At 42.1% G+C, this 26216-nt stretch overlaps 1 protein-coding gene across 13 annotated transcripts in view; it reads left to right on the forward strand.

Moving 5' to 3' along the window:
* ZHX3 (zinc fingers and homeoboxes 3) overlaps positions 1–26216 on the forward strand; it is a 129521-nt gene that overhangs the window by 83627 nt on the left and 19678 nt on the right. For 11 of the 13 annotated variants that reach the window (XM_045053618.1, XM_045053611.1, XM_045053612.1 and 8 more), the window contains one exon: positions 19210–19392. The exons of the other annotated variants lie outside the window; for them this stretch is intronic. The gene's annotated coding sequence lies outside the window, so the exon portion shown is untranslated. The remainder of the gene's footprint in view (positions 1–19209; positions 19393–26216) is intronic. 13 annotated transcript variants of the gene reach the window in all.

A 26216-nucleotide genomic window follows, 5' to 3' on the forward strand; every position in this document is an offset into this window, starting at 1 on the left:
TATAAAAACCATCTCAATATCCAAACAGTGGAAATACCGTCTAACATTACCAGAGAATTTCAAACTTACTCCTTTTATATATGGCCTTATCTCTAGAACAGAGAATAAGGCTGTGCATATCAAAGGAAGAACTGATCCCACCCTTGGCAATAGCTATAAAACGTCCTCAGAATTGTCATCGGCCGTCCATTTTTATCAGTGGCTAAATAATCAAGAGATATTGCATGAGTAGGTCATGAGTCAGAGGCCAGGGGATAGATGGTGTGTGATCAGCTGGACGTCAGCATCGGTAGGGCTCACACAACTAACAGCAGCTTATGATGCTTCATCATCACCCCACATGCCGCCTTTGGTTTCCTCCAAATCCTGGGAAACTTAACTCTACGTCCCGGGACTGAGCTTTTCACTTTAACATACTCTCTAGTACTGTTCGCTCTTGCGGGATGTTCGTGTCTGTTTTCTTGCCAACCAGATGTGAGGTGGGTTAAGAGCGTAGCTTTCAGATCAGGAAGACCCGGATTTGAATCCCAGCCTTGCCTGTTGCTTGTGTGACCTGAGTGAAGTTACTTAGCTATTTAACTTTGGTTTCTCAACTTGGAAAATCGATTGATGATACTTAGCTCATAGGATTGTTGTGAGGACTAAATTAAATGGGGAAGTAAATGTGAAGCACTTGGCACAGTGCCTGACATAGAGTAATTTTTTTCGGTCAGTGTTGGTGGTGGTAGGGGTTCTCCTTAAGCACAGAGACATTGTGGCTGTGAATTCTCCCGTTTCTACTGCATTTCTTAGCACAGAGCTGACCATCTCATAGCACTCAAATATTTTTATTTGAAATGGTGACAGGGACACACATCTGCATACAACACATGCTCAAGAGGATAATTTGACAATGGCAATAACTTTAAAAAAAAACCTCTAGAGGTCATGTTTTAAAAGTGTTTTAGCTCATTTCTAGAAATTTGATACATAAGAAGGAATCTAAGATAAGTCAGTCCCTACTCTTTGCAGTAATTTAGATCATTTGAAGGGAAGACATCTAGACCATTTCATCTCAATCCTTTGCTGAAATAACTTCACTTGGTTATGATTTACTGCCATGTCCTCTGTCTTCTGGAGGGTCAGTGTAAAGAGTGGCTGTTTGTGTTTTACCAAATTTAGCCTGCGTCCTCGCCATTACCCATTTCTCCTTACATCGAGTTCTGAGATATGTTTCTCCTTGAGTTTACCTCCAAGACACTTTGTGTAAGAGTGAATGTCCATCTTCATTCAATAATGAAGTGTCACTCAAAACGCATTTCCCTGTTTGCCCTTGATAACTAGAGATCTCCAAGTTGAATATAGTACCTGGTGAGAAGTGGAGAACATTGTAACTGTACCCGCCGCCCCCCTGCCCCATCTCTTCCACTTCCCCACTCCCTTCCCTAGCAAACAGACAATATTTATTTTTGTCTTCCAGTAGAGAGGGATCCATCTCACTCTCAGCTCCAGGGGTGGATCTTGAATGTGTAAACCCAGTCAGGTAACCCCTCGCATGTTGCCACAGTGATTAACCCAGTGGCAGTCAGTGCCAAGGTTCAGTGCTAGGCATGTGACCCAATTCAGGCCATCAGAATGTTTGCTGAGGATTTGGGAAGAAGGCTCCTCGGTGTTTTGAGAGTCCTCTCTGTGTCCTTCTGTGTCCTTCATGAAGCCTGGGACTGCTATAGCCATCTTGCCTTGATTAGGGAAGGTACTCCTAGGATACAGCTAACAGAGTAGAGAGAAAGAAAACAGGCCTTGCTTTTATTGTAGAGCAAAGGAATCAAACCCAACCTGTGGGTTCTTCATGACCTGTGTTAGTAAACCCCCTTTATAATATAGGTCATTTGCATTGGATTACTTGTACCTTAGAATCCAAATGGTGCTTGGTAGATAAATTTCTTTCTATTTTATATATATATATATTAGTGATTCTAATCTATGGACCAAGACTTTTACCTTGGAGGAGGGGGGAACAGGTTAGAGTGCTCCATTTTGGCAAAGCATGAGTTGCTTATGTATTTCTGCAAATTAAGGAAGTTTCTTGCCCATATATTAATATTTTCAAATTTATCTGAAGATTTTGATTAGTGAAATAAAAATTTAGGTAAAAGTACTGAATGTATAAGTTTCTCTCATGTGTTTTCACATTGAATAGGTGTTAAAGTGTCATGTAAACTTCCGTAAAAATTTTTTGTGGTAGAGAAGGCATTGCTTAAGTGTTTACTTTTTCCCTCCCACCCTCCCTCCTTCCCTTCCTTTCTCTAATTCTTTCTCTGAATCCTTTATCATCCTTTATCTCCTTCTGTCTAGTCTTGTTATCCCAACATTTGTTAGAAATAGCTGAGATATAAATTCTAATTAATTAATTTAGATGTCTACATTAAGATTCAGTTCAGCTTTCCAGATCCTGCACCTGTGAGCTATACAGACATGTGAACAAATACTGGGTATTTGAGTGCTTTTATAGGAAGAGAAGTGAACTGAAGTTCAATCTCATGCAACACATTGGGTATTGGATGGGAATACTTGTAATTATACCCCCTTTTTATTGCTAGTAAAGCAGGACACTGCAGGTGAACTCCTGTCACTCATGTGTTTAATAGATGCCCGCTATGTACACATCATCACTGCTGAAGGTGAGCGGTCCCACGTAGACCCCTTACCTCAGATCTTGTTCTTTGGAAAGACTGTACACCAGATACTATATGAACCAGAGCTATTTTTATAGAGGAATATATCAGTGGATTGTTCTGGAACCTCTTAGAACTACTGTGTCAGAAGACCAGACTGGAACCTTGCATTTTATAAATGTCAATCACTGCTATTATGAAATATGCTCTTTGCTATTTCTCAGATGCTCTTTTCTTTACCTTTTCTATTTTGCCAGATTCTTGACCAGTAATTCTTAGCTTTTTTTTTTTGAGCCATTTACAGTGGTTTCTTGTCATAGAACCAAAATTTTGACACCCCTTCCAGCCTTGCACATACACACACACACACATACACACACACACACACATAAAATTTGTTGCAAGTAGAGCATTGCAGCAATTCATAACTATAACTCTCTCATGGAAAAGAGGCTGTTGTTGGCCCTGCATAGGTGTAAGTGAGCTAGCTGAATCCCATTCGTGTCTTTACTGGTGAATAAAGTAAAGCTGAATGCAAGGGAGGTCCCTGAGACTTACCATAAGGACAACCCTGAATTGTTTCCTAATTTGTTCAAAACAAAACAAAACTTACCAAGTCTGGTATTACGTGTCAGCAGTGACATAAGCTTGCTGAGCTCCCCAGTATTTGCCTGGCCCCTGTGTGCTGCTTCTAGAAGACCAGGCTGAGGCCGCCAGCTGGCTGTGGAGCCCTTATTCTAAGACTGTGCTGCCACTTTCTTGTGACACTGGAGTCAGAAGCAAAAGGGGCTTGCTGCCAGTAACCTGAAGGGCTGTCTTCAAGCACTGACCTATTTTTACCCTGTAACCGGTTCGGGTTTCTCTTTTCCCTCACAGTACTCACTCATTCTTTTGAGTACTCAAGAAGCCAGCTCCCTGGTACTTCTTTGGCTTGGTTGTTTTTCAGTTTGACATAGGTCATTCTTAACTGGGGACAGGAATATCTGCCCCCTTTCCCCAGTTGGAGGATGGGGGTTGATTGATGAGGATAAAACAAAAGGGACAGGAAAACATGAACCAGGTGAGGATGGGTAGCTGATGAGGAAGAACAGAACAAGGTGAAGCAGGTAGAGGAAGGTATTTGGGATTCTAGGTCCTGGACTCTGCTCTTTACATCCTAATCATGCATATGGACTAATTAGTCTACTCCTCAAACTGTGCTTCGGCTCCATACACCTGAGCAATAGAGGCATAGTGATACGGAGATACAGCCCTCGCCTCTGCCCGCAGTCTTGTGGGGGAGGAAGCTCGTTACACAGTGATGGCACATCATCACCAGGGCTGCAAGGGAGAGGCGTGCCAGCAAGGCTGCTGACTTGTCGGGCAGGAGCTTCCCAGCCAGGCCAGCCCCTCGCCTCCCGTCCTCTCCGCTCCAGTGTGTTTGCACCTCCATTGGACCAGTGCCCAGTCCGTGTCATGCTTGTGTGCTTGTTGCCACTTGGGTATGTGCTTGTTCAGGTGCATTGCTCATGTCTTCTCAAGGAGACCTGTGGGGCAGAAGGGAATGCGTGATGCATGGCCCCATTCTTTCAGTGGTGACATGGCTGGGGGCCATAGGTTTTTTAGTTGTTGTTGTTCTTGTTGTTTTTAAGGCCCTAAGGCCTTTCTACCTAGAATGCTACATGCTCCTCTCCTGCCTGGACGATGCGTTCCCACCCTTTAAGATCTGCTCCCACGGGGTGTCAAGTTCTCCTCTGTCCTGGGGAACATCCAGATAGTTCTTCTCTTGTGTTTCCACTGCCTTTTTCCTGTTCTCTGTTAGCACTTTGCTTTGAGCATCAGCTTTTTACACCTGTATCTGTCTGTCTCCCCCACTGGGCTGTGAATCTTGGACACAGGCGTGTGTCTTGTTCACGTAGGATATACCAGCTGCCTAGTAGTGATGAGTCACATGCGTGAAGTGTCTGTGCCATATAAATGAAGTTCCTACCCAACACCAAGTTGACTGAAGATATGGAGAGGACCTCAAAACATTCTTGAGTGATTTCCAGACTTTTTGGGTTCGTAGAATATCTTTTGTACTTAAAAATAAAGGAAGGGATATGGAGAACATTTTGGACAATATAGCCTAGGAGAATGTAAAAAGTGGCCTGTTGTCATTCATGAGACAAAGAGACATTGATAAGGAAGGGTCATGTACACTGTGACACCTCAGGGGCACCTGTTGGAAGAGTGTTCCCCAAGTTCTGTATTTAAGGTCCTCTTTGGCGCAGAGCAAAATTCAAATGATCTGGTAGAAAGCGTTGCCATGCTTCAACGTGAAATGTTTGTGTGCCAGCTGATTTAGAGATAGCCATGTTTAACATCTACAGAAGTTCAGGTTGACTGTGTAAGAGCCTTCTTGGTTCCCAAGGCAGAAGTGCCATAGTAAGTGCTGGATAAAGATGGGAGGTAGTGATTAAATGAACACTAGGACTCGCCTGGTACGAGCTTCTCTTGATTCTTTCTTGGTTTGGACCTTATATTTTGAGAAATACTGATAAATGTCAAGAATCTTCCTCAACTGAAAGCTATGTACACCAGAGGGTGCTGTGTTTCAATTTTCATATCTTTTCTTTCTTTTCCATTCCTAAGATTGTATGTTACGGGATTCGTTTGAAGATTAACCAGCTGAGGATTTGCCCTCAACAAAAGACTGTCGAAGGCCTAAACACACCCTACCCATTTACTGCTTTCTCAGCGTAATTAAAGGCATTTGGAAGTAGCTTACACCACAGACATTCCCGTCCTCTTGCTATATACTGCTAGTTCTTAGTTGTTAAGTTCTTTCTTTAAAACTAGACAACTTTTCTTATGCTGCAGCTTAAGTCCATTTCCAGTATTCTTTTTTTGGTGGAAATGGAGACCATCTGGTCACCATCGTCTATGTAATAACAATGATTGAAGATGGTTATTAAGTCACCCTTCGGCCTTTTCTCTTGTCTAGGCAAAATTGTCTCTGTTCCTGTGGCCATTCCCCATAAATCTCATTTCCAACCCTTTAATCATTTTGGTGGCTTTCTGTGGAAACTACATCAAAGGCTCAGTTTCAGTGACTCTATTCTGGTGGGATCTGGGCTGTCAGCTAATGAATTCAGAATGTGGTTGTTTTAACCATCCAGTTTCCATAGCCAGTCCCTACATTTCCAAGCCATTCAGGATCTGCTAACCATTAGGGGGATGGTTTACTACCTCTTAATTGTGACACACTTTATAAATATGATTAACGTGCTGATTTGACTTAAAACACAAATTTTGGCTTGTGAATAATTATAGCTTTTTTTTCCCCCTCCCAGCCTGGTTTGTTGCATTTAAGATACTTTTCTGAGCTGATTATTAAGTGGATATGTTAGCTTTTTGGAGGATAGTCTGAATTTTGTTGTGTTTCCTTCATTTATTTATTCGCTCAATATCTGTGAGTGCCTACTGAGTGTCAGGATCTGTGCTAGGGATTGAGGACCCAAAGATGAAGAAGACGTCTTCCTTAAGTTCAAGGAGAGCTCACAATCTAGAAGGAAAATCAGACACATATTTTTTTTAAAGAGACAATATAAAGTATATACTTTATATAAAGTATAAAGTGCTATAAAAGGTGGCAAATCAGTAGAAATTTAGAAAAGCTTCACTGAAAGGGCATCTGGATGGCTTAGTTGGTTGACCATCTGACTCTTGGTTTCAGCTCAGGTCACAATCTCACGGTTTGTGAGTTCAAGCCCCACATGGAGCTCTGCACTGACAGCATGGAGCCTGCTTGGGATTTTCTCTCCCTCTCTCTGCCCCTCCCCTCCTTGTGCTCTTGCTCTCTCTTTCTCAAAAGTAAATAAACAAACCTAAAAAATTTTTAAAAAGAAAAACTTCATTGAAGATGTCATATTTGAACTGGGTCTGAGCGTGAATTAGTCTTCAGGGATAATGGAGGTAGAGAAGGCTCTAGTGAGGGGACTCGAGTACATGTGAAAGCAAGGAGGTGTGTCACGGTGCAGCGAACCTCGGGTTGGCCAGACGTGATCTTGAGTGGCTGAAGAGGCAGGCAGATGCCAGACTGAAAACTGCCCATACCAAGCCAACAGGTATCCAACAGAAATATAAGGTACACTTCATATGTCATTTTAAAATTCTCAGAGCAACATTTTAGAAGTAAAAATAAGAAACGAGCTATCAAGCCTTGGAAAGATATGGAGGAACCTTAAACGCATATCACCAAGTAAAAAGACAGTTTTTCAAAAAAGGCGAATACTGTGTGATTCCAACTATATGACATTCTGAAAAAGGAGAAACTATAGAGACAGTAAAAGGTTAGTGGTTGCCAGGGATTAGAGAGAGGGAGGGATAGAGCACAGAGGGTTTTTAGGACAATAAGACTATGCTGTAAGATACTGTAATGGTAGATACATGTCATTAGAAATTTATCCAAGCACATAGAATGTATAGCATCAGGGATGGATTGTAATGCAAACTGTGGACTCTGGATGATAATGATGTGTCCATGCAGGTTCATCAGTTGTAACCAATGTACCACTCTGGTGGGGGATGTTGTTAATGGGAGAGGCTAAGTATATGTGAGAGTAGGGGCGATTTGGGAAGTCTCTATACCTTCTGCTCAATCTTGCTGTGCAACTAAAACTTCTCTCTAAAAAAAATCTTTTAAAGATAAAAAGTCGGGGCGCCTGGGTGGCTTGGTCGGTTAAGCGTCCGACTTCAGGACTTCGGCTCAGGTCATGATCTCACGGCCCATGAGTTCGAGCCCCGCGTCGGGCTCTGTGCTGACCGCTCAGAGCCTGCAGCCTGTTTCAGATTCTGTGTCTCCCTCTGTCTCTGCCCCTCCCCTGTTCATGCTCTGTCTCTCTCTGTCTCAAAAATAAATAAACGTTGAAAAAAAAATTAAAAAAAAAAAAGATAAAAAGTCAAATTAACTTTAATATATTTTTATTTAACTCAGTCTATCAAAAATGTTAATATTTTAACATGTAATTAATATAAAGGTTACTAATGAGATACTTTACATCACTTTCTTCTGTACTCAGTCTTTGAAATTTAGTCATTATCCGATACACAGCATCTTAATTTGCACTAGCCACATTTCGAGTACTTAATAGGCATATATAGCTAGTGGCTGCTACATTGGACAGAGCGGGTTGTGAAGACTGAAACCTGAGCTTGCCTGATTAAAAAGCCTCGATTCTCAACCACACTGCTCTCCTGCTCCATAAGCGCTGTAATGATAAATACAAGAGGAAGGGAGCTTGCAGACTATCATTTAATCCCACGGTTTCACCTGGTGCCCTCCACACTGCCGGTGGCCCCCGTTCAGAGCATCGAGAGCAGCGCTGGTCAATAGAAATATAATGGAAGCCATATTTGTGATTTAAAGTGTTTTAGGGGGGCGCCAGGGTGTCTCAGTCAGTTGAGCGTCCAACTCTTGATTTCAGCTCAGGTCACAGTCCCCGGGGTATGGGTTCAAGCCCTGTATTGGGCTCCACGCTGGGCTTGGGGTCTGCTTGAGATTCTCTCTCTCCCTCCACCCCTCTCCCCTGCTTGCTCACTCTTAAAAAAAACAAAAACAAAAACAAAAACAAAAACAAAAAACAGTTGAACATAGAGCTACCATATGATCCAGCAGTTCCACTTTTGGGCATATGCCTCAAAGGATTGAAAGCAAGGACTTAAAGAGCTATTTGTGTATCTCATGTTCATGGCAGTGTTACTCACGATAGCCAAAAGGTAGAAGCAACTCAGATGTCTATTGATGGATGAATGGATAAATAAAATATGGTGTATAGATATATACAAGGGAATGTTATTCAGCCTTTTAAAGGAATTCTGACACGTGGATGAACCTTGAAGACATTATGCTAAGTAAAATAAGTCAGTAACAAAAGGACACATACTGTCCTTGTATACATACATCACTTACATGAAGTACCTAGAGTAGTCAAATTCATAGAGACAGAGAGCGGGCTTCTAGGGGCTGGGAGGAGGGGATGAGGAGTTAGTGTTTAATGGGTACAGAATTTCTGTTTTGCAAGATGAAAAGAGTTCTGGAGATGGATGGTAGTGATGGTTACACAACAGTGGGAATGTACTTAATGCCACCATGCAGTGAACGATCATTAAGATGGTAAATTTCACATTATGTATATTGTACCATAATATATTTTTTAAATCCCCCTCCTTCCAAAAAAAAGATGTAATAACTTCTGAGACCATCTGTGAACATTTAGAATGGGAAAAGACATGAAGGAGACATGAGAGTGAAGGCACTAAGAAAAATAAGCTACCAAAAACTATAAGCATACTGATTCAAAAAGGTAATTTAAGGGTGATTTAAAAGCTACTAGATAGCATTTGTTCTGTCACTACTTTAAATAAAGAACTCTGTTCTATTTTGCATTCATTTTCATATTAAGTCTTCAAATCCCGTGTGTATTATTACCCTTCTGATACATCTCAATTTGGACAAGCCACAACTGAAGCGCTGAGTAGCCACATGTGGCTCATGGCTACAGTATCAAACAGCGTATGTGTAGAATCTTATGACCCTGGCAGAAACTCTTTAAACCAAACAAATAGATTTGTTTTTAAGGATGTTGACTCTGCTGGCAGTGTTAGAAGTGGACAGAAGGGGAGAAAGAACTAAGGGCTAGAAGCTTGAAGGGTTGCTTTGGACTCCAAGCCAGAGCAGACGGGGGACTGAATTACAGTAAAGCACACAAGGATGTGCCAGTAGCCCTTGTGTGTGGTGCACTTGCTTGGTGTCAGGCATAGTATCGCACCCCTTACGCCTCCACTTTATTCTTGCAGCAGCTCTGAGAGATTGAGTCTAACACCTCCACTTACAGAAGAGGAAATGCAAACACCGAAGACACAAGCACCTTGCTCAGCTTACCAGTAAAAGCTCATAGGTAGCAGAATCGGGACATAAACCAGGCCCGTCTGGCTCCAGATATTATGCCCTTAACCATTGGACTATGTCTCTCAAGGATGTAGACAGAAGGTCCAATGTGAAACATTTATAGACTTCTAGGATTTGACAACAGCCACATAAGGGGAAGGTGGGCGAGGGCTGCATAAAGGATGCAGGAGTGATTTGGAGATCAGACCTGTTGCTTGGAAATCTGGATGAATGGTGGGAAGTGAGATGAAGATCTAGGCAGTAGAACACGATGGCTGAGTCTTTTGCTTATTTTGTTCTGTTTCTTTTGAGGTGTGAATGCCAGGTAAGGAGAGGCAGAAACTAAGTGTGTAGCTTTTAAAGAACTACAGGGAGCAGTGGCAGTTGGAAGTGATGGATTTGGAGCTTGACAGTTTAGAGCTGGCAAGGACAATTTGGATGTCACTATGTCACTTGGGGACAGGAGATTGCAAGGTCCTGGGCAGGGGGAGTTTGTTGCCTTGTGAAGAGCTTGTAGAGGCGTGGGTCTTAACCTCCTTTGGGTCCTGAATGACTTTGAGACTGGCTGAGAAGTTGGAAAGAGCCACTTGACCAATGACCTCGGTGCAAGTAGTTTGGACAGACTGGGAGGAGGCAGTGGAGCCTGCAGGGTGCCAAAGACCGACTGAGCAAGGAAGTTGAATAAGCTGGATGGTGGAGGCTGGCTCTGTGGGGGAGGGGGAGGAGGGAGGATGGGAGAGAGCCAGTTAAAGGGCCGACTTCTATTCTTATGAGACTTAAGTGGCATTTTAACTAAAGTCAGATGAATTTTATCGTCCAAGATTGTCATAGAAACACCACCACCAAACCAATATGTAATATTAAAGCTGCCCTAACAAACAGATAAACAAATACAACTTTTACCAAGTTTATGATGGCTGACACATCACATCCGTTCTCATATGTGCCATCAGGAGAAGTTCTCAGAAACTTTTGATTTAGGCACTGGAAATCTCATGGAAAAAACATAAATATGCTTACTAGTTTGCATGTCCCCACTCTCCTGAGTGTGGTAGTGGTGAGTGTGTGTGTGTGCACTCGTGTACCACGGGAAGAGAGTTGAAATGGGAATGGGGGACGCGTGTACATTATTCCCAGTTTGATGATGGTTGTGGATATTTGATGATGGTTGTTGGTATTTTATATTTGTACAGTCATGGTCACTCTTGTTTTCATGATTTGTCATTGACTTTACTGTTTTATAGACTAGAGGAGGCTCAGGTGCTGAGACCTATTGCTCGTCCCTACCCCTGGGGGACCTTGGCACCTTAAGGTTGCTCGAGACGGATCCAAGAGCCCCCATGAGGCCCCAAATGCATCTTCCATCTAGCTTTCAACACCTGTGTCCTGATACCCCTCAGGACAACAACATGAAAGTGAGTGTGACCCTGAAGAGTTACAGGAAAATGTGGAACTTGTTGATCAAATCCAGTTGTCCCTTATGGTTAGACACCCTAAGATAAGGGGTGGATTTGCCTAGAACTACTCTGGTTCTAAGTCGTCACAAGACTGATAAACCCAGTGAATATTATTTAATCATGCCTGTCAAGGGAAACTGACAACTTCCTTCTGAAATGCTAACAGCATTCAAAACACTACTTATAGAGTGAACATATTAAAACTGTCCTGGACCACCTGTGGTAGCACCACAGTCCCACAGTATTCTGGGGACCGGGCCTCAGGCTCCTGCAACTCCGTTCTGCTCAGGCCTGGAGGGCTGCCCTACTCTGGATAAGGGATCTGGAGATTTTCCAACAGAGAGGGTGAACGAAAATTTTAATTAGCTTTCCTCCCTTCTTGATAAGGAAATAGATTTGAAATTTGACTTGTCAAATTAAAAATAGAGAAACCTGGGGGACATCAGGAAGGACAGGGGAATGAGCTAAAGAGGGAGATGATTTGGTGACAAAAGCTGCCGGGTGGAGGCAAATGGGACTGCTATGACTGGGGCCGTGCTGCTGGCATCATTGGATTATGGAGAGCTTTAGAAATAGTGATATATGGGGGCGCCTGGGTGGCTCAGTTGGTTGAGCGTCTGACTTGATTTTGGCTCAGGTCATGACCCCGGGTTGTGGGATCAGGGCTCAAGTGGGGCTGTCTGCTTGAGATTGGAGCCTGCTTGAGATTCTCTCTTTCTCCCTCCCTCCCTGCCTATCTGCCACTCGTGCATGCTCTATCTCATAGTAAATAAACTTTAAAAAAAACAGTGATACATATATATCCAAGAGAATTGAAAGCAGGGTCTCAAAGATATTTGTACACCCATGTTCATAGCATTATTCACAACAGCCAAAAGGTAGAAGCCACCTAAATGTCCATTGACAGATGAATGGATACAGAAAATGTGGTCTCTGTATACAGTGGAATATTATTCAGCCTTAAAAAGGAAGGAAATCATGTTGCCTGGGACAACATAGATGATAAACCTCGGTAACGTTGTTACAAGTGAAATAAGCCAGTCACAGAAACACAAATACTGCGTAGTTCCACCTGTATAGGAGATATTAAAGTAGTCAGACTGTTAGAAAGTGGAATGGTGGTTGCCAGGGCCTGGGGGGAGGGGGGAAAGGAAGTTGTTCAGTGGAAACAGAGTTTCAATTTTGCAAGAGGAAAAGGATTCTGAAGACGTGTTGCAGGGCAGTGTGCATATAGTTGGACTACTGTGCAGTACACTTAAAAATGGTTGAGATGGTAAATTTTATGTGTGTTTTTTTTTTACCGTAATTAAAAACACAAGTAGGATAAATCAACGGATGTACCTTTTGCTGTTACACTAGATTATCATCCTCCCGTGGCTAGCCTGTGCGTGGTAGTTAGAGCAGCACGGATTGCTGCAGTGACTGTGACTTACCGCGTGCTTACTGTGTACCAGGAGGCACGCTGTATCCTTTTGTAACCCTATCAGTTCACTGAGCAGCGTGCCAGCTCTGCGAGGTAGGCATCGTTATCTGCACTTACCACTGGGGAGTCCGATCATGAGAGAGGAAGTTGTTTGCCCAGGAATACACGGGTCGTAATGAAAGGGTTTGGGGACAGACCCAGCCCTGTCTGATACTAGATTTGTAGCCCCATTCTCAGCTTCCGCTTATTCATCCGTTCATTCACTGAAAATCCTTACTATGTGCCAGGCCCTGTGCCCGCCACTGAGGATACCGTGGCCATAGGCCCTGATGTTACAGAGCTTAGAGCCTAGCTGGGGTGAGAGACAGTAAGCAGGAAAAGGTGTAAATGCAGATGCAGTGACCAGTTTTGGTAAATGTTATGAAAGAGACAGGGTGCTACGTGGAGGACTGGTCAGCATGGAAGTTGGGGCCTGACGCAGACATGTTCCCAGAAGAGCTCACGAGGGCTGTGATTCTCAGGAAGAGAGGTGTGCCGCCACCACCACCGCCAGGGGAGTCTGCAGGGGCCTCGCTGATCCAGATAACATGACTGAAATAAAGGACAAGAAACGAAAACATTCCCTCAAAACAAGAAGGTAGAATTCGAAGAGGCAAAGGGAAAGAAAGCCCAGAGCTCCTCTGTCAGGATTATAGACGAGTGTCTGAAAATGTGCAGCCCAGTGGCCTGTGATGAAAGAATCCCAGTCCTGCCAAATTCCAGTAGTGTTCTCTTGTTCCACTGGGCCACGTCACCCCTCTGGGCCTCAAATTCCTCATGTGCATGGGGAGAAAAAGAAAGTAAAACATCCACCTAGATAGGTTTCTGGTAGTATTAGTAGTGATAGTATAATCATTACAGCACTGCTCCTGTGTAATTGTCTTCTGATGGGGCTGCATCTCGAATGCTTAGTTCTAATTGCCACATTTTGAGAGTGACCTGGACAGATTAGGTGTATCTAAAGAGCAGGTCACTACAGAAAGTGTGGAATGAGTTTGGGATGCTTACCCTGCAGAGGTGAGTGCTGACAGGGGAAATGGTCATCTCCAGTGTGCACAGGCTGCTATGTGGACAGAGTGGTTGACTGAAGAGTGAACAATGAAGGGTGTTCACTTGTTCTGTGTCCATTCAAAAGGCAGATCTGAAACCTGGGAATCAGGCCTGACTAAGAAAGGAACTTTGCAATAAATGGTTATAAGCGATAATGAGCTCCTGGACCACGGGGCTACTCTAACTAGAGACTGGATAACAGGTTGCTGTAGGAGTCTTTAATTGGGAAGGATGTTGGTCTGCATATATGTCTGATTCCTTTGTCTTAGATGTTTCTAAGTTATTTTAGAACAGTGGCTTTAAGCTGGCAGCAGATGGAGTATATTTAGATGTTGTGTTATATTTAGTTGTAGATGAAGTGGCCAATGTACACCATTACAGAAGTTCAACCAAAAGCCCATTTGTATTTATTAGAAATTTGAAATGTAAATGAGTGCCACATGGCATTGACCTTCATCACAGGTTCTTGTCCTCTGCCCCAACCCCATTAGCCACTCACCTTTTCACTTGTTGCTATCTGTATCAGCCCACACACTTTGGAAAATGTGCTAACATTTTTTCCATTTATATATTAATTCAAATTCTAATTGTTTTGAATACGTGGTACATTGACATTGTTGAGAATTTTAAAGGGTTCACTGGGAAAAGCTTCCCTGACTCCCTATTCCCCTGTCCAGAGGCAACCATGGTTACTAGCTTCTCATGTATTTGTCTAGAGATACTTTAAGTGTATACATACCTAAGCACATGTGTTTTCTTCTTTCTGCACTTTACTTTTTTAAAAAGCATCCAACTCTTGATTTTGGCTCAGATCATCATCTCACAGTTCGTAGGATCGAGCCACATGTTGGGCTCTGCACTGGGCATGGAGCCTGCTTAAGATTTTCTCTCTCTCCCTCCCTCCTCTGCTTGTGCACATATACACACTCCCTCTCTCCCTCCCTCTCTCTTGCTCTAAAAAACTTTTTTAATTAAAATTAAAAACCTGTATCAAGATGTCTTGAAGATTAATCCATAGTAGTATAAAAAGTGCTCCCTCATTCCTTTTCACAGGTGCATATTATCCTACCAGCCGTGTTGTGGACAAGGAGGCTATCTCCAGTCCCGTGTTATTACAGCATGGACAGTGGATTACCCTGCATGTCCACTATCGCACACGTGTACAAGTATATCTGCAGGCCATGTTCCTTGAGGCCGACTTGCTGACTCAAAGGGAATAAGCATTTGTAATTTTGTTAGCTATTGTTATATCGTTCTCAATAGAGGTTTTACCAGTTTTCTCTCTTGCAAGCAGTGTGAGTGCCTTACTTCCTCAAACCCTTGCCAAATCAGTATATTGTCAGACATTCTGAGCTTTTCCAAAGTAAGCGAAAGAAAGAATCTGAGTGCTTTTAATTAGCATTTCTCTTACTGGGAGTGAAATCAGTATCCTTTCTCCTGCGTACAGTCTTGCTGGGCTTTGTAGTGAGGCCATTGAAGAAAGTCATCGGTGCAGACTGAGCCTGGAAGGAGGGGGAGGAGCATCATATCCACAGGAGAGAGCCTGAGAGTTCTTTTTTAAATGAATGTTCGTGAGAGGTTCAAGCAGGCTCAGTCTCCTGCAAGCTAGTTAGCCCGTAAACTCTCTCACCCACATTGGAAAAATTCAATTAAAACAAAACAAATGTAATTCAGAAGTAAAACCACATCCAGAACAAACCATTTATATTGCTTTTTAAAATTTTTAGTCTTAAATTTAATAAAGTGATTTACTTTTGTATTTGAAACAAAATTTAGGATGCAAGTAACATAATATGTTTAAGTTTGCAAGGAGCTGCCCCGTGCTTCCCAGCGTGCAGGCTCTGACTGGTTGACTCTCAGGGTGTCCTTTGATCCCTCAAGGTTTGCTCCCAGCCTCCTCCTGTCCCCAACTCCTCATCCCCCACCCTGCCCACCCTCTGTCTGCCTTCCCTCGGCTTTTGCGGTGAGCAGGTTTTGGCAAAGACGACAGTCTTTTCACTCGGAGCATTGGCATTGCACAGCCTCACTGCTCAGTAGCGGCCTGACCGTTAGTTCTCTAAAATGCTTCTGACCAAACTGGCCCCATCCAGTTTTTCACCTGGAAAGGAATCTTCCAGTCTTAACAGCACAGGTTTGCTTTTGAGTTTTGCAGTAAGCATCCCAGGTTCAAACCTATCTTGGTTGATGGCAGGGCCATCCTTCAAGTCCCTCAGATCAGAAACCCAGGAGGTCTCCCTGATTGCTATGGATACAGTGTCCACACACTCCATCCAGTCCTTCAGGAAATCTTGTCGGCTCTACTTTGAAAACGTATTTAGAATCCAGCCACGTCTCTGCCTCCATCTGCACCATCCTGGTCCACGCTGCTGTCATCTGCTGCCCGGATAACCTCCTGACAGGTTTCCCGCTTCTCCACTTGTTTCTCCTGCTGTCTGTTCTCCACGCAGCCAGCAGAGGCGACCTGGAGACACAAGTTGGATCAGGTCAGCCCTTTCTGTTCCAAGCGCTCCCCGTGGCTCTGCCCACCTCAGGGAAACCAGGTCGTCATGGCACGTGGCTCTGCACAGTAGGCCTCCTCACCTCTCTGACCCTGTCTTCTCCCACCCTCTCGACTCCTCCCACCCATCTGTCCTGGCCTCCATGCTGGCCTTTGAACCAGCTGGGCACATTGTCACTTCAGGGTCCATGCCAGCTTGTGTGCTCTTCCCACACATCCAGATGGCTCCCTGCCTCACCTCCAGGTCTCTGCTCCCGTGTCATGTTCTCAGGCCATTCCAGACACCACGTTTCACACTGCAGCCTCATCCCTCCCCACCCAGTGTGGACTCCTTCTCCCTTCCCTGCTTTATTTCTCTCCATTGCACTTACAATTTGATTGATTTATTTGCTTTATGGTCTGTCTTCCAAACTAGAATGTAAACTCCAGGAAGGTAGAGATCTTTATTTATTTATTTTTTAGATCTTGCTCATACTAAAGCATCTAAAACAGTGCCTGGCACAGGGTAGGTGCTTAGCAAACAGTTGTTAAATGAACTCTCTCTCTTTTCTTTACCAAACTTGTTCCTCAGAGTCTGTCAAACCTAAACTAAAATAAACAAGTGTACTTTGGTACTGGTAGTGGTGATGTGAATTAAATCCAGGAGCACTCATCCCTATTTTTTGAGGAATCTCACAGTGTAAATACTCAGGCATCATTTGGGTAACAACATGGGGAGAAATCAAGTATGACACAAGAAGTGCCATTAAGGAGAATGCTAAATCCATTCAGACTGTATCTGGAGGATTCAGTTTCGATTCAGGCGCCGCTCCTAAGAGGGCTGTAGACAAATAAGAACACGTTCAGAGAAAAGCAATGGGGAGGCGCAGACGGTCCAACCCGTGACACGAAGTGCAGGAACAAGAATGGGGAAAAGACTCCTAGGGAATAGGATTCCTTTTTTGAAATGTTGAGAAGGTGTTCTGTGGAAGATTACTAGGTCCACAGAGAAGATCTGTAGACCTGGAATCATTTCCTTACTCCCCTCCACCCCATCCCAAGCACATCTAGCTCTTGTGCAACCTGAACGTTAGGAGAGAGGCCTTCCTAAAGAAAAAAAGTATAAAGAATATAAGTATAAATTTATAAAAAATAATAGATACAGGCCACTGAAGATGCCTGTGCAGTGAGGGTCTCCAAAGCATCAGCTTCATTTATTTCACGATAAATCCACCCCAGTCAGATTGCATATGCCAGCAAAACTGAGCTCCTTGTAATTCTCCGAACACACCATGTTTTCTCTTCCTTCAGTGGCTTCACATAGAGTGTTCCCTGTCTAGAACACTCTTCTCAACAGTATCTACTCATCCTTTAACTTCTAATTCAAAGGTTACCTGTTCTGTGAGGCCTTAGCCGAGTCCTCCGGATAACTTAGGTGGTATGGCTTTTCCCACACCCTCACTGAATCCCATGTGTGCCTCCACTATGGTACCTGGCTTCTTGTTTGACTTTGGTTGATTTGTCAGGCTTCCCTTATACTGTGTATTGGTCAGGATGGGCTGGATTATGCCATAGTAACAAGCAAGTCCAAAAACCTCAGTGGCTTAAAACAGCAAAGGTTATTTCTTGCTCACACTATGTGTATACATTGTGGGTCAGCTTTTGTTCTCACTTTATGCTAACGGAGTAGGCACAATCTGGAACACTGCCAGTTGTGGGCCAGAGAGTAAATAGTGAAGCAGAACATGTACTTTCTCTTAAAGCTTTCTCCTAGAGATGGCATACTTGTCTACATTCCATTGGTTATAACTAATTGCAGGTGGTCAGGGAAATCCAACGTGACCCGTAGGCGAGGAAGCTCCAGAATATTGGCCAGTAGCCTCACAGCCTCAACAATTAGCTTCTTGAGAACAGGGGTGGCACAATTCTAAAAATCTTTATATACCCACTATCTAGCACATGGTACTTAGCACATAGTAAGTCTTCAACTATTTTGAGTGAAAAATGTAGAGAGTGGAACCTAAAAGAAGGTAATTGCTTTCCGTTTACTGCAAGGAACCATTTCCAGCATCTTTTCAACCTCAATAGGTGCTGACCTTCCTGTCTCTGGAAGTATTCAAGCATAGGCTTTCCTAACTGGTTAGTGATATTTTCAACATAATTCATGCAAAGATGAGTGATTAGAGACTGATGTGGTCTCTAAAATCCCTTTAATTCTGGGTACTCTGTATTTATATCATAATCACTCACCTTTCTGAGCTTGAGAAGGAATAAATTTGTGTTCACGGAAAAGGTGATAACATCTGACTGGAGCAGGCTATTTCTGTTGGTGACTTGAGAGAAACAAGAATGAGTTGAGGGGAATAAACAAGTAGAGGGCTCTGGCCCCAAGCCCTCCACTGAAGGGTGATTACTAAATGCACAAAGTATCGTGTCCCTTACAACCCAGAGCGTAAAAGGAGGCCAGCACTGGACTTGGCGTTGCTTTGACACTTGAGGATTCGGCTTAGAAACAGGCTTGAACTCTTTGTGATTCCTTTCTTTGTTTCAGCAAAACCTGATAATTGTAGCCAGCAGATCTGCTGGCCTGCCAAGGTTCTGCCCACACACATTCCTGAGGATGGACAGTTCCCTTGTGTTCTCTTTGTTATAGATTCCTGATGACTGACTTGGTCTAGTCACTTGGCCCCGCTGTAACAGAACTCTGTAGTCATACCTAGGAGTAAATAACGTGCCCCCTCTTCTGACAGTGTAAAATGTTATACATATTAAGGATCATGGTAGCCCTGTCAAATCCTAATTAAAAAAAAGACAACACTGGAATAATTCAGCTTCTAAAACCTTTGAGCCCTTGGTAAGTAGGCTCAAAATAATAGAATTCATAATGTAAATAATGTAAAAATAATTGAAGGTAGTGGGTTTATTATTCAGTTGGTATTCAGAGTGAATATGGTCTAAAAAACAACATGGGATTTAGTCAGAATATCAGGCTCGTCCACAGATCTGCTGTGTGACTTTGTCACGTCACCTCAGTGCGAAGATGGGGGAAGGGACAATAACCACCAGCGACTTGGGAGGCTAGGGGGATGGATCAAAAGAAATGAAAGTACTTTGCAGGCTATGAAGCACTTTGAGTGAAAACATGGAAGTAAATCCAGTTTCCTAGTTGGTCATGGAAATTTCTCGGCCTTTCTTTCTAGCATAGCGGTGGCGCCATCAGTGCAAATTGATCCTCTTGTGTGTGGTGTTATCTTAGACTGCAGAAGTCTCTTCAGATGGAACCTATTGATTCAATTCGGAGCTTCTGGCAGTGGTTCACAGCACCAGCCACTGATCCCCACTGCTGGGATCACTTGACTCATGCTGAACAGTGATCCTGAAAGGTATCCACACGTTCGATCACTTATAGCCCTGACTGAATTCATATGAGAACCTGCCGGGTTTTTTGTTTTGTTTTGTTCGCACATCTGGCTCCAATACAACTTGTTGACACACTTCGGGTGCTTAAGGGGTTCACTGATTTTTTTCAGCTACTGTGTGCAACTCCACGCAAATATGTGATATTTAGGATGTTTGTAAGTAGGGCTCTTTTTAAGTATCAAAATTCTGTAAGTAGGGCTCTTTTTAAGTATCAAAATTCTGCAAGGATTCTGCCTCCATTTGTGCCCTTATGGATTTCAAGGTGTCAAGTGTTCTTTGAAGTGGTCAGGTTCGTTGATGGATTAAGAACCGTGAGTGGTCACCATCCCTCCACCTCCCTAGTCCAGGCCACAGCAGTTATCATGTATTGTTCCAGGCAAATGACCTCCACAAGTCAGGCTTAGCAAGTAAATGACAAGATAGTGATACCACTTAGGGGCTCCATGTTGACAAAGCCTGGGCACCCCTCCTGCGCAGATGGTTCATGTCACATCGAACCTCCCTGCTCTGTGTGAGCGACTTACAACCACCCCATATGCTGGCCTCTCCATTGCAGGGTGTACTGCTCACTGGCACTATTAATTTTACCTATTTTAATATCTACTGATATTTTTTAATTAAAAGCAATACATTGGGCACCTGGTGGCTCAGTCGGTTGAGTGACTTTAGCTCAGGTCATGATCTCGTGGTTCGTGAGTTTGAGCCCTACATCAGGCTCACTGCTGTCAGCCTGTCAGCATGAAGCCTGCTTGGGATCCTCTGTTCCCCTCTCCCCCACCCCCGCCGCCACTTGCGCTCTCTCAAAAATAAATAAATATTTAAAAAGCAACACATGACTGTAACAAATTCAAACAATATAGAAAGCACAAAGTTACAAAAAAAGGTAAATGTTCCTGTCTGTCCTAATAAAATCACTCACTATTCAATGGATCAGTATTTATTCTTTGTTCTTTTAAATTCTGTTTCTATTCAAGCAAATATAAGTCTACAAAGATTGTTCTTTAAAAAATGAAACATTTTGCAGCACATTATATATTATTATTTAAATACGTCTTAGAGATGTATTCACATCAGTACCCATAGGTCTTAACCTTTTTAAATGGCTGCGTTTCATTTCCTAGTGCTAGTTCTGTTGTGTGTTTCATCACCACCCGACTAATGGATGTTGTTGCTACTACGAAATGATGCAGTGGATAACCTGATTGGGATCTTTGCGATCATGTGTGTGTATTTTTGTACTTCATCAGATTATGTGGGCTTTTCAGAGTGAAATGGCTAGATAAAAGGAAAGGCCTTTTCAAGTTTTGATGGCTATTGCTAAATTGACCTCCATAAAAATTTCACCAATTTATACTCTCGTATTGCATGAATATGACACAGTCTGTTTTTCTGATTTTTGTCAATCTGTGAAGAAGGAGGAAGAGCCTCATTTAAAAAAAAATTTTTTTTAATGTTATTTTTGAGAGAGAGAGAGTGAGCGAGCACGAGAGGCTGAGGGGCAGAGGGAGAGGGAGACGCAGAATCCAAAGCAGCCTCCAGGCTCTGAGCTGTCAGCACAGAGCCCAGTGCAGGCCCAAACTTAGCAACCATGAGAACATGACCTGAGCCAAAGTCAGATGCTCAATGGAAGGAGCCACTTAGGTGCCCCGAGCCTCATTTTTAATTTAATTTTCATTTCCCTAATTACCAGTGAGGTTGAGCATCTTTTCTAGTTAATAGCTTATGGTAATTTGCTTGTTCATTTCCTTGCCCCCTTTCTAGTATTTTTGTCATTACATTGTAAACATTATCGTCATCTTATAAATTTCCTCCCAGTGTGTCACTTATGTCTAAGCCTTATTAATGGTTTCCTTTAGTAGTCAAAATTTATCATATTTATGAAGTCAAATCAATCAACCTTTTGCAGTTGCTAGGTTTTAAGTCTTGCACAGAAAAAATTTTCAGCACAACTTAAAAAGATTTTTACTGTATTTTTTCTAATATGTTTGTGATTTTGTTTGTTGTATTTCTCTGTTAAATTCACCTGGAAATTATTTTTCTTTAAAATATTGGTGAGAGGGGCGCCTGGGTGGCGCAGTCGGTTGAGCGTCCAACTTCAGCCAGGTCACGATCTCGCGGTCCGTGGGTTCGAGCCCCGCGTCAGGCTCTGGGCTGATGGCTCAGAGCCTGGAGCCTGTTTCCGATTCTGTGTCTCCCCCTCTCTCTGCCCCTCCCCCATTCATGCTCTGTCTCTCTCTGTCCCAAAAATAAATAAACGTTAAAAAAAAAATTAAAAAAAAAAATAAAATATTGGTGAGGATTGAACTTAGTTGCTCTAATACTTATTAATTTGCCTCACTTTCCCAACTGATTTAAAAATAGCACTGTTTTCATACTCTGAAAATTCCATATATGCAAAGTGTATCTAGATGATCTATTCATCCATTTATCCTTTCTTATGCTAATAATACACTATTCTAATTACTCAAGCTTTAAATGTTTTTTTAATGTTTATTTTTGAGAGAGAGAGTGAGGGAGGGGCGGAGAGAGAGCCAGAGAGAGAAGAGAGAGAATCCCAGGCAGGCCCTGAAGTCAGTGCAGAGTCCAAGGTAGGTCTCGATCTCACGAACCAGGAGATCATGACCAGAGCCAAAATTAAGAGTTGGATGCTTAACCACCCAGGCACCCCTCAAGTTTTAAATATGTTTTGATGTTGGGCACCTGGGTGGCTTAGTCGGTTGAGCAGCCAGCTTTGGCTCAGGTCATGATCTTGTGGTGTGAGCCGCACACCGGCCTCTGTGCTGTCAGAGCCTGCTTTGGATTCTGTGTCTCCATCTCTCTCTCTCTCTTTCTCTCTCTCTCTCTCTCTCTCTCTCTCTCTCTCTCTCTCTCTGCCCCTCCCCTGCTTGTGCGTGCTCTGAAAAATAAATAAACATTAAAAAAATATGTTTTGATGTCTTGTAAAGCAAGTTCATCTAAATAGTTTTGTTTTGGGGCGCCTGGGTGGCGCAGTCGGTTAAGCATCCGACTTCAGCCAGGTCACGATCTCGCGCTCCGTGAGTTCGAGCCCCGCGTCAGGCTCTGGGCTGATGGCTCAGAGCCTGGAGCCTGTTTCCGATTCTGTGTCTCCCTCTCTCTCTGCCCCTCCCCCGTTCATGCTCTGTCTCTCTCTGTCCCAAAAATAAATAAACATTGAAAAAAAAATCTTTAAATAGTTTTGTTTTAAAACTTAAAGCTGTTTTGTGCTTTTTGCCTTCCAGAGGAATTTCAGATTTAGCTTGTCAAATTCTATAAAGAATCCTGATGGCAATTCCTCAAACATTTTTTTAATAAAAACTTTCAGACATACAGAAAAATTGAACTAATTTTATAGTGAACACCCACATCCTCATCACCTAGACTTTACCGTCCCCATTTTACAGTACTTGCATTACCTGCTGGCATTTTGATTGTGATTGTGATTGTACTGGATTTAGAGATTAATCTAGAGAGGACTGACATCTACATAGTTCTGAATCTTTGCCTCCAGGAATATACTATGACTCTCCACTTATTTAGGTCTTCTTTTTTGTTCTTGTTAGAGTTTTGCAGTTTTTGCCATATAGATATTGCCCGTGTTTTTACAAAGGTTTACTCTGAGATCTTTTCCAGTTTTGGTTGTTAATGTGAATGGGCTCTCCACCACCCCCTCCCATTTCCTTCTCTAATGGATTCTTTTTGGCATAGGGGAAATGTGATGATTTGTGTGTATTGCAAATGTATCTCATCATTTTTTTAAGCTTATTTATGTTTTGAGAGGGATAGCATAAGCAGAGGAGGGGCAGAGAGAGAGAATCCCAAGCAGGCTCTGCACTATCAGCACAGAGCCCAATGTGGGGCTCGATCTCATGACCATGAGATCATGACCTGAGCCGAAATCAAGAGTTGGACGCTTAACCAACTGAGCCACCTAGGAGCCCCTATCTCATCCTCTTACCCAGTCCTCTTATTAGTTATAACAGTTTTTCAGGAGATTTTCTTATTCATGTGCAAATAATACCAGTTTGTCTCATCTTATTGTCTAGGATCCCATTACAATGTTAAATAATGATAGTGGGAATTCTTATCTTGTTCCTGAGTTGAGTGTTTCACTACTAGGTGTAATGTTTGTTGTGGTTTCTGGTAGAAATCCTTTATCTCAGGACATTTCCCTCTTTTTTCCTTCATTTCCTAAATCTTTTAAAAAATGAGGGTTTAGACCGAAACAATAGTAGAGGCCATTTGGACCTGTGAGACACATACAGAACCCTCCACTCAACAACAGCAGAATGTGCATGCACCTTCTTCTCAAGTGCACCTTGAACATTCTCTGGGATGGATCATATATTAGGACATAAAACAAAGCCCTAACAAATTTTAAAAGATTGAAATTATACCAAGTGCCTTTTCCAACCACATTTCTTTGTGGTTGGAAATGAGATGAAATGAAATGAAACAAATCACTAGCAAAAAGAAAACTGGAAAATCCACAAATATGTGGAAACTAAACAACACACTCTTGAACAACCAATGGGTCAAAGAAATCACAAGGGGAACTGGAAAATATCTTGAAACAAATGAAAACACAAACATAACATACCAAAACTTATGGATGCAGCAAAAGCAGTACTAAGAGGGTCATTTATAGTGGTAAATGTTTACATTAAAAAAAAAGGAAGATCTCAAATCAACAACTCACTCTGCACCTCCAGGAACTAGGAAAAGAACAAACTAATCCCAAAGTTAGCAGAAGGAAGAGAACAATAAGGATTAAAGCAAAAATAAAATACAGAATAGAAAAACAATAGAAGCCAGTGAAACAGAGTTGGTTTTTTGAAAAGATCAACAAACTTTGGCACACCCTTAAAACAAATTGGCACGCCCTTAGCCAGACTAAGAAAAAAGAGAGGAGACCCAATGACAAAAATCAGAGATGAAAGAGAAGACAGTACAACTGGTGCCACAAAAATTAAAAGGATCACAGGAGACTATTAGGAACAATTATATGCCAACACATTGGGTAACCTAGAAAGAATGGATACATTCCTGGAAACACACAACCTACCAAGACTAGATGATGAGGAACCATTAAAGACCTGGTCAGACTTCTAACTAGTAAAGAGACTTGAATCAGTAATCAAAAAGCTCTCCACAAAGAAAAGCCCAGGACCAGACAGCTTCACTGGAGATTTCTACCAAACATTTAAAAAAATGACACCAAACCTTCTCAAACTCTTCCAAAAATTGAAAAGAAGGGAACGCTTCCAAACTCATTTTATGAGGTAAGCATTACCCTGATACTGAAACAAAGATATAACAAAAAAGCTACTGACCATATTTCTGATTACTGTTGATACAAAAGTGCTTAACAAAATACTAGTAAATCAAATTCAATAGCACATTAAAAGGATTATATACCATAACCAAGTGGGCTTATTCCTGGAACCCAAGGAATGTACTACATATGAAAATCAATGTAATATACCACATTAACAGACTGAGGGACCAAAACCATAGGATTATCTCAATTGATGCAGAAAGAGCACTTGATAAGATTAGACATCTTTCATGGTAACACTCCAAAAACTAGGAAGGGAAGGTAATTACCTCGACATAATAAAGGCCATATGTGAAAAGTCCACAGCTAACATTATGTTTAATGGTAAAAAACTGAAAGCTTTTCCTTTAAGATCAGGAGCAAGTCAAGGATGCCCACTCACACCACTTCTATTTCAACATACTACCGGAAATCTTAGCAGAGCAATTAGTCAAGAAAAATAAAGGCATCCAACTTGGAAAGGAAGAAGTCAAATTATCTCTTTTCACAGATGATATGATCATATATGTAGAAAATCCTTAAGCTTCCACAAAAATAACTGTCATAACAAAAGAATTCAGCAAAGTTGCAGGACACAAAGTCAACACACAAAAATCGGTTGTGTTTCTATATACTAGAAGTGAAAAATCTAAATAGGAAAACAGACTCATTTACAGTCGCCTCAAAAGAACAAAATAACTAGAGAGCCCAAAGACTCCTACACCAAACACTACAAAACAGTATCAAAAGAGACTAAAGAAGACCCAAGTAAAAAGAAAGACATCTTATGTTCATGGATTAAAAGACTTAATGTTGCTAAAATGTCCTTACTACTCAAACCAATCTACAGATTCAATGCAATTTTTATTAAAATCCTAATGGCATTTTTTTTTTGCAGAAATGGGAAAAATCCTGAAATTCATATGGAATTTCAAAGGGCCCTGAATAGCCAAAACAGTCTTGAGAAAGGAAAGCAAAGCTGGAGGCCTAACAAATCCTAATTTCAAAATATATTACAAAGCTACAGTAAGAAAAATTGTATGGTACTGGCATAAAGATGGACATAGACCAATGGAACAGAGTAATAGCCCAGAAATAAACTCTTGCATATGTAGTTAAATGATTTCCAACAGGTGTGCCAAGGCTACTGCACAATGGAGAAAGGATAGTCCCTTCAACAAATGGTACAGGAAAAACTGGATCTCCACATGCAAAAGAATGAAGTTGGACCGTTACCTCACACCATATACAAAAATTAACTCAAAATAGATGAAAGACCTAAACATAAAAGCTGAAACTATAAAACTTCAAGAAGAAAATATAGGGGTGAGGGCTTCATGACATTGGTTTGGTAATGATTTCTTGGATATGACATGGAAAGCACAAGCAATAAAAGCAAAAATAGACAATGACTATAGACAAATAGACAAATTTGACTATCAGATTTGACTATATCAAACTTAAAATTTTCTA

This window comes from Felis catus, chromosome A3 (assembly GCF_018350175.1).
Source record: "Felis catus isolate Fca126 chromosome A3, F.catus_Fca126_mat1.0, whole genome shotgun sequence".
In the NCBI taxonomy this organism is placed as follows: domain Eukaryota; kingdom Metazoa; phylum Chordata; class Mammalia; order Carnivora; family Felidae; genus Felis; species Felis catus.